General features: G+C 40.5%; 1 long non-coding RNA gene across 1 annotated transcript; it reads right to left on the bottom strand.

The window, feature by feature from the left end:
* Positions 1-3,141: 3,141 nt before the first annotated feature.
* LOC120438057 lies at positions 3,142-4,709 on the bottom strand. Its single transcript, XR_005611631.1, has 2 exons — positions 4,100-4,709; positions 3,142-4,002 (listed from the first exon to the last, which is right to left on the bottom strand). It is a non-coding gene; the product is annotated as an uncharacterized LOC120438057 (long non-coding RNA).
* Between the last annotated feature and the right edge of the window lie 3,132 nt (positions 4,710-7,841).

Here is a 7,841-nt window from a genome sequence, read left to right as displayed (position 1 = left end):
TAGGGCAATAATATTTAATAAAGAATGGGGGTCAACTAATTATTGTTAAAAAGCAGATTCTAGTGGTAATATAGTGAGTTTTAGCTAATAAAAATGACTTGTTTCAGCATTTATAAATTTAAAGTTTTGATGTGCCATGGCAACCGTAATGAATAAGAAAATTGATTTCTTGTCCCCCAGTGGTATGAAATCATAATATTCTATCTGAATTCTAATCTGAAAACTGAAAATCTGTTTAAAATTATTATGCTTTTTTGTTACATATCATTCAGGAAGTGTTTTTCGAATTTCACACCTCTAATCATTCGTCATAATGTTCATTTGTTAAATATGTGTGTGTGTGTATGTGTATATATATAAAAAAAACCCACCCATCTCGCCCCTGCGGGCGGTTTATCCTTCAAGCTCGGGTCCTCTACCAGAGGCCTGGGAGCTTGAGGGTCCTGCGAGGTATCTTAGCTGTTCCCAGGACTGCGCTCTTCTGGACAGAGATCTCCCATGTTGTTCCCGGGATCTGCTGGAGCCACTCGCCTAGCTTGGGAGTCACCGCACCTAGTGCTCCGATTACCACGGGGACCACTGCTACCTTCACCCTCCACATCCTCTCGAGCTCTTCTCTGAGCCCTTGGTATTTCTCCAGCTTCTCGTGTTCCTTCTTCCTGATATTGCTGTCATTCTGAACCGCTACATCGATCACTACAGCCGTCTTCTTCTGTTTGTCTACCACCACTATGTCCGGTTGGTTAGCCACCACCATTTTGTCCATCTGTATCTGGAAGTCCCACAGGATCTTAGCTCGGTCATTCTCCATCACCCTTGGGGGCATCTCCCATTTTTTTGACCTCGGGTCTTCCAGGTTATACTCAGCACAGATGTTTCTGTATACTATGCCGGCCACTTGGTTATGGCGTTCCATGTATGCCTTGCCTGCTAGCATCTTGCACTCTGCTGTTATGTGCTGGATTGTCTCTGGGGCATCTTTACACAGCCTGCACCTGGGGTCTTGCCTGGTGTGATAGACCCCAGCCTCTATGGATCTTGTACTCAGAGCTTGTTCTTGTGCTGCCATGATTAGTGCCTCTGTGCTGTCTTTCAGTCCAGCTTTGTCCAGCCACTGGTAGGATTTCTGGATATCAGCCACCTCCTCTATCTGCCGGTGGTACATACCGTGCAGGGGCCTGTCCTTCCATGATGGTTCCTCGCCTTCCTCCTCTTTCTTGGGTTTCTGCTGCCTGAGGTATTCACTGAGCACGCTGTCAGTTGGGGCCATCTTCGTGATGTATTCGTGGATGTTTCTTGTCTCATCCTGGACTCAAGCTCCCAGGCCTCTGGTAGAGGACCCGAGCTTGAAGGATAAACCGCCCGCAGGGGCGAGATGGGTGGGTTTTTTTTATATATACACACATACACACACACATATTTTACAAATGAACATTATGACAAATGATTAGAGGTGTGAAATTCTAATATGTGCTTGTTGTTTTGCTTTGATCAAAATAGAAAGCTGTTAATAAAAGTAGGTTTGGAGAAGTGTTCACACAGATGAGTTTTGTGTTAGTATTACAGTTTTTCTCGATTGCTTAAACACATTTCTTGAAACTATGCCTCATATTCTCAAAACAGTAAACACAAATCCATAACGTCTCACCCAATTTCCCAAACATCTTACTTTCAAGTCAAAATGAAGCTCTAAACTCAAAACCATTCACTCTTGCTGAAAAACCAAACTTTGCCCACAGACAGCACACACAAGGCCTCAAAAACACACACACTACAACATAGACTTACACATTGGTGCAATAAATGTAAAACATTATTTCCAAAACTGGCAAGTTATGTTGCTTGTGGTCCTCCCCCTCAGAAACCTTTCCAGATGATGAACACAAAAGACCCAATGTACATACAGTGGCACATTTTTATTCATGTGCCATACAGTACAACACACACCAAGAACATTATTCCACCTCAGCAATCCTGTCTGTGTTATGGGTCAGGGCAGAGAATCTCATGCACATCACAGGCTATATTAGCCCTAGCCAGGCAGAGGGGGTAAAATCCTCTTGCATACCTGATCCACCCTGGCATGCATCTACTGATATGTCTAGGCAGGCTTCTTCCATGGCCTGGAGGAGGTGAACACGGACATAAGGTTCTCTGTCGTGCACTTTCCACCGCCATGCTGAAAATAACTCCTCTATCGGGTTTATAAAGTGAGAGTATGCAGGCATAAAGATGTTAGACAACCTTGGGTTATTGGTAAACCAGTCATGAACCAGAGAGCGAGGCTGCTCTGGCTGTGCTGGTTCCCTGTAGTCCAGCTGGAACATATGTTGTCTTAGACCATCGAGAAAAGCAAGGAGAAGTGTTATAGGGTCCTAGAATGGCATGGCGGTGGAGTACCCCTCATTGGCTGATGCCTGCGCATTTAGTGACATTCCCTCCACACTGACCAGGGACATTTACAATATCCCGATGGCCAATTATGTTCCTCCACCTCCTCCCCCACCTCCTCCCTGGTGTCCTAGACCAACCTTCTCCTCCTCGACCTCTTCCTTAGCATCTCTTTGGATCCATTGTTTCAAACCTGAATGAGCTATCCAACAAAGTTTCGTTGTGGTGTGTGATAAATTTTGACTCCTAGTGTTTCCACTTGGTTAATTGTGTGTTAATTGAGCTAAAGCTGTGCTGATGCGAGTTAACATTATTGACTGCTAGTGCTTTCTAAATGACCACATGGTGTCACCACTGAAAAATGTAGGGATTTGTGTTTAGAGTTTTACAGTAACAGTTCACCAAATCTGACTCATGTGTTAAAGCAGGGGAATAGTGTTTATAGTTCAGGGAAGTGGGTGTGCTTTTTGAAAAATAGCATTATGGTTTTGAAATTTTAGCTCAAAAGATTGGTTATAGTGTTTAAGCAATCGAGAAAAACTGTAATATCAGCAGTGTTTGTGTTCAAAACATGGGGGTTTTTTTGGTAGAAAAGAATCTGATATCCTTACTGTTGTAAAACTCAAAGTATGTTAAATAAAGTTGATAATTTGAAATTTGTGTTTTTTATTTTCAGAATTTCAGAATTCCAGAGAAACAGTATTTAGTAGCTTTAGATTGTCAATAAGAAGCACACAGAACAGTGCAATAGACAATGTGGTTAAAGTAAGGCAGTTTTATTTGCAGAGTAACAGTAAAACATCAAGTGATTTATTATTTAACTTTATCCAGGAAAGGGGGTGTGTTAGCTGTTGATCAATTTTACTTAAGTAACAAAATTTGCTACTTAAATTCTTGGAGAGTAACTAAATACATGAATTTAAAATAATAACAATATTCTAAAGATATTCAAAGTATTCAGAATACAGTATTCTGACTAGACAAAGTGATGGAATGTGCTACAAAATACATTTAAAGGCAAGAATTAAGTATTCAGTAACTAAATACAATTGTAAAGTATTCTCCCAAAACTGCCTACTTCTCCCACTAAATACACTACAATACACACATTTCAAACTTTTAATTAACCACCCATTTTTTGACCAGTGGTCCCTATTGATAATTTGTGAGGAGACATGCAACAGTAAACGTTTGGTTTATACTCCCAGAAATGGAGAGAGGGATGACAGTGTCAAAAAGTTTGTTTTCTTTAACCCTCCTGATGAGCCTCTCTACGTGGACCCTCAGACGTGCAATGGACTGGGTTCTAAGGACATCCAACTCTGACATTTGAGCTTGCTTGGACAAAAAGGCTGGGCGATGGACTTTCCCAGGCACTAGTTCATCTACCAGAAACCCTTTGTCCACCATTATATCCATCTCAGGTGTCAAGAGGGAGGTGATGCCAGAGTGACGGAAAATCTCCTTGTCACTGATGGAGCCTTCAAAAAGTGCTGAGACACTACTCACTGTAGCTCTGTGGATGTTAAACTTGTGACAAAGCTCCCTTTGTGTACAGCCGGTTGCCAGATTATTCAGGAACAAGAATAGCTCATCAATTGGAAACAATTTCTGGAAGAGAAAAAAAATTGCTGCAGTCACAAAAATCTGCAACACACAGAGATCAAGCAGGTAGTAATTGTGTAGAACTTATAGTTAGTCTGTTTACAGGGCTCTCGGTGGATGTGCTGGTGAAAAGGCTCTTCTGACCACTGGTGACCCTCACCATCCTGCTTGTTGCCTCTTGCATTAGATTCCAAAAGGCCATCAAATGCTTATATGATGGAAATCTGCATTTAAATGGTGGATGTTAATATAGTTTTTTATCTGCAGCTATTGCTAAATTTCAGATGACATTACAACTTTCTATTGGTCAATTTAATACAGATCAGAGGTAAGTTACATTAATATTTTTAAAGTGATGAGGCTAGAAACGAAAACCAACTCCAGCCTTGTGTTAAAATGCACATTTTTGTGGTAATATTATTAAGGTCATAGGTCACTAGTTGAAAACTTCAGGATTTCTTACCTTGTATAATACCGAATGTCCTCAGGTGATGTGGCAAATCACTGCAGTCCAAATCCCTGCGTCAAATGATACGACTCAAGCTGCCGTCTAAGCTCCTCAATCTCCCGTGACATAGTTTCATATTTAATGCGGTCTACCACAATCAAAGGACTTCTGCATAGTCGTGGTCTTCAATCAGGGGAATGGAGGCTGGAGCAGACTCAGTACAACCAGTAATGGGCATATCAGACACATCGTTTTCATCCTCTGTGTTGTAATCTACGGTTGCCATAGCCACGGTATCAACAGGTCGAGGTCGGCGCTCCTAAACTCCGGGTCCGTCTTTTTTGAAAAATTATTCCAGTGGAATAAGGAGGGAACAGCTTTCGGCTGAAGACAACGCTTACCAGAGGAAGACACGAAGATCTCTCCTGTCTCAAAATGCCGACTAAACACTCTGGACCTGGTTGTAACTGTGAAGCTGTCCCTTCTGATTTTTATCAGCCATTGTGCTCGCAATTCAGAATCTTTGGGAAAAGAGTGGAAACTTAACATCTTGTTAAATCTCCCCCCAGCAGTACACAGCAGGACACAGCAATGGTGACCGGTCCCACCTTCTGATCTTTGTAATTTAAAGCGATCCTTCCGTTTCTGTTTGTTAGACATCATTTTGAAGTCCATCTCTGCAGTAGCGATTGACGGGAAAATAAAGCTACCAGAAATGTACAACTCCACATCCGGTCTCAAACCAGGAAGTTAGCATTTTCTCGTGCACAGGGTCAATAATATGAGCAGGTAATGCTAAGAGTTAGCATGTGTGTTAGCATTATCCGCTACTGTTAACAATGTTTTTTCTTACTTTTTCTTACTTTTTAACATTATCAGCAGCTAATGCTAACACTACTTTCATTTCCGTTGAGCTTATTTAGCATTAATTAACATCATTTAGCATTAAGAAGTTCATGCTAAATAGGCTACCATTAGTGGCTAATGCTAATTTTAGGTGAATAAGCATTGGCAACTAATGCTAATGCCATATTCTCTTGATTTATAATAATGTGAGCAGCTAATGCTAAGTATGTTGCCATTATTAACTAATGATAATTTATCTGATCTAATTATCTAATGCTAACAATGTTTTTTCTTACTTTTTAACAATATGAGTAGCTAATGCTTATATTATTTTTCCTTCAATTTTAACAATGTGAGCAGCTAATACTAAGTAGGTAGGTTACCGTTATTAACTATTGCTAGTTTCCCTTACATTATAACGATATGAAGAGTTAATGCTAAGAAGGCTGCTGTTATTAGCTAATGCTAATTTGATGTGAATTAGCATTATCCGATAATGGTAACTCTTTTCCCCTGCATTATACTGCCATAAAAAGTTAATTCCAATTCTAATTAGGGGTGAATAATTATTACCAGATAATATCGTTTTCTCTTTCCTAATAACAATATGAACAGCTAATGCTAATTGGACGTGAATTAGCATTATATTAGTGAGCAGTTAATGCTAGGTAGGCCGCCGTTATTAACTAATGCTACTTTGACATGAATTAGCATTATGCGCTAATGCTAATACTGTTTCCCCCTGCTTTTTAACAATGTGAGCGGCAAATTCTAAGTACGCTGTTGTAAATAGCTAATGCTACTTTAATGTGAGTTAACATTATCCAATAATGCTAACACTGTCTTCTCTTACTTATTAAAAATGATAGTAGCTAATACTAATATTCTTTTCGTTGGGTAACAACAATATGAGGATATAATACTAAGTAGGCTACTTTTAGCAGCTTATTCAAATTAGGGGTGAATAATCATTAGTAGCTAATGCTAATACCGTTTTCTCTTTCCTTATAACAATATGAGCAGCTAATGCTAATTTGATGTGAATTAGCATTAGCTAACGCTAATACCCTTTTCTCTTGTGTTATAGTTATGTGAGACGTTAATGCTAAATAGGCTGCCATGAGTGACTCTTTTCCTTTGTGTTATAATGATATGAAGGGTTTATGCTAAGTAGGCTACCATTAGCAGCTAAAACCAAATTGAGGTGAATAAGCATTAGTAGCTAACGCTAATACCCTTCTCTCTTGTGTCATAATGATATGAGACGTTAGCAGCTAATGCTAATACTGTTTTCCCTTGGTTTCTACAACTTGATCAGCTATTTCTAAGTAGGCCACTTTGCTCTGCTGAGGATTTGTGTGACCATGATGGAAACTCTGCTAAGCTAATGCTGCTAAGCTAATGCTGTTTATGGGCCCTGTTAGAATCAATATTTCATTCTCATTCTGTTGTTTGAGAACAATAACAGAAAAATCTGCACTTGAGAACACATTTATTGTGAATTCAACTGTGAATGTAGAGTTTGTCATTATTTAAGGTTCAATTTCCAAATGTTAGCTGCTCCTGTCTGCCTCTTTGTGACACACACAGACTGAAATGATTGACATCCTTGTTTCATCCTTCTGTCACTGTAGACATAGCCATGTGTATGTTTCCCATGCTGTGACACTTTATTAGGTACACAGTGGCATCTATCTCAGGTACACCTGTGACCTAAATGTTCCTGCAAACAGACTCCTTGGAGACCCACTACATAAATATCCATATACTATCCAGCTAGACTAGTGTGTCTGTCCCTGAAAATATTCCTGCATGTGTGATTGTTCATGTCTCATCTGCAGGAAACAAACAGGAAGTGAGTGAAGGACACAGGAAATGATTCAAGCTCTTCCTCTATCAGATTTTCTGTCCATACCTGAGAGTGTCCAGTCTCCAGCCTGGATCCTTCAGTCCAGCCGACAGCAGCTTCATTTTTGAGTCTCCTGGATGATTGTAGCTCAGGTCCAGCTCTCTCAGATGGGAGGGGTTGGAGCTCAGAGCTGAGGCCAGAGAAGTACAGCCTTCCTCTGTGATCAGACAGCCTGACAGGCTGCAGAAACACAAAACAACACAAGTTGTTTAACAGTGTAAGATAACAGCCTCCAATATTAGAGAGAAAGCCCCAACCATCAGACAATCCACTGTGAGCAGCACTTGGTGATGGTTGGAAGGAAGAAGTCCCTTTGACACAAAGATCCTCCCAGTGAAAAGAGGCTCCAGGAGGAGCATCTACCATGACTGGTTGCAGGTTAAGGGGAAAGAGAAGAGATGAGCTCAGAGAGACAAGAACATAACACAAACTAAGGAGAGAGAAGAGAAAGGTTAAGGACATGCAGTAGTGACATATAAAAGCATCAGGAGTGAAAAGAGGGGAGTGGAGAAGAAAGCAGAGCATCATGGGAAGTCCACCAACAGCCTGAGCCTATAGCAGCATAACTAAGGGATGGTTCAGGGTCACCTCATCCAGCTCGAACTATGAGCTTTATGAAAAAGGAAAGTTTGAAGCTGATCT

Source organism: Oreochromis aureus, linkage group 3, assembly GCF_013358895.1.
Source record: "Oreochromis aureus strain Israel breed Guangdong linkage group 3, ZZ_aureus, whole genome shotgun sequence".
In the NCBI taxonomy this organism is placed as follows: domain Eukaryota; kingdom Metazoa; phylum Chordata; class Actinopteri; order Cichliformes; family Cichlidae; genus Oreochromis; species Oreochromis aureus.
The sequence above is the reverse complement of the archived record's forward strand: the minus strand, read 5'-3'. Positions and strand labels throughout refer to the sequence as shown.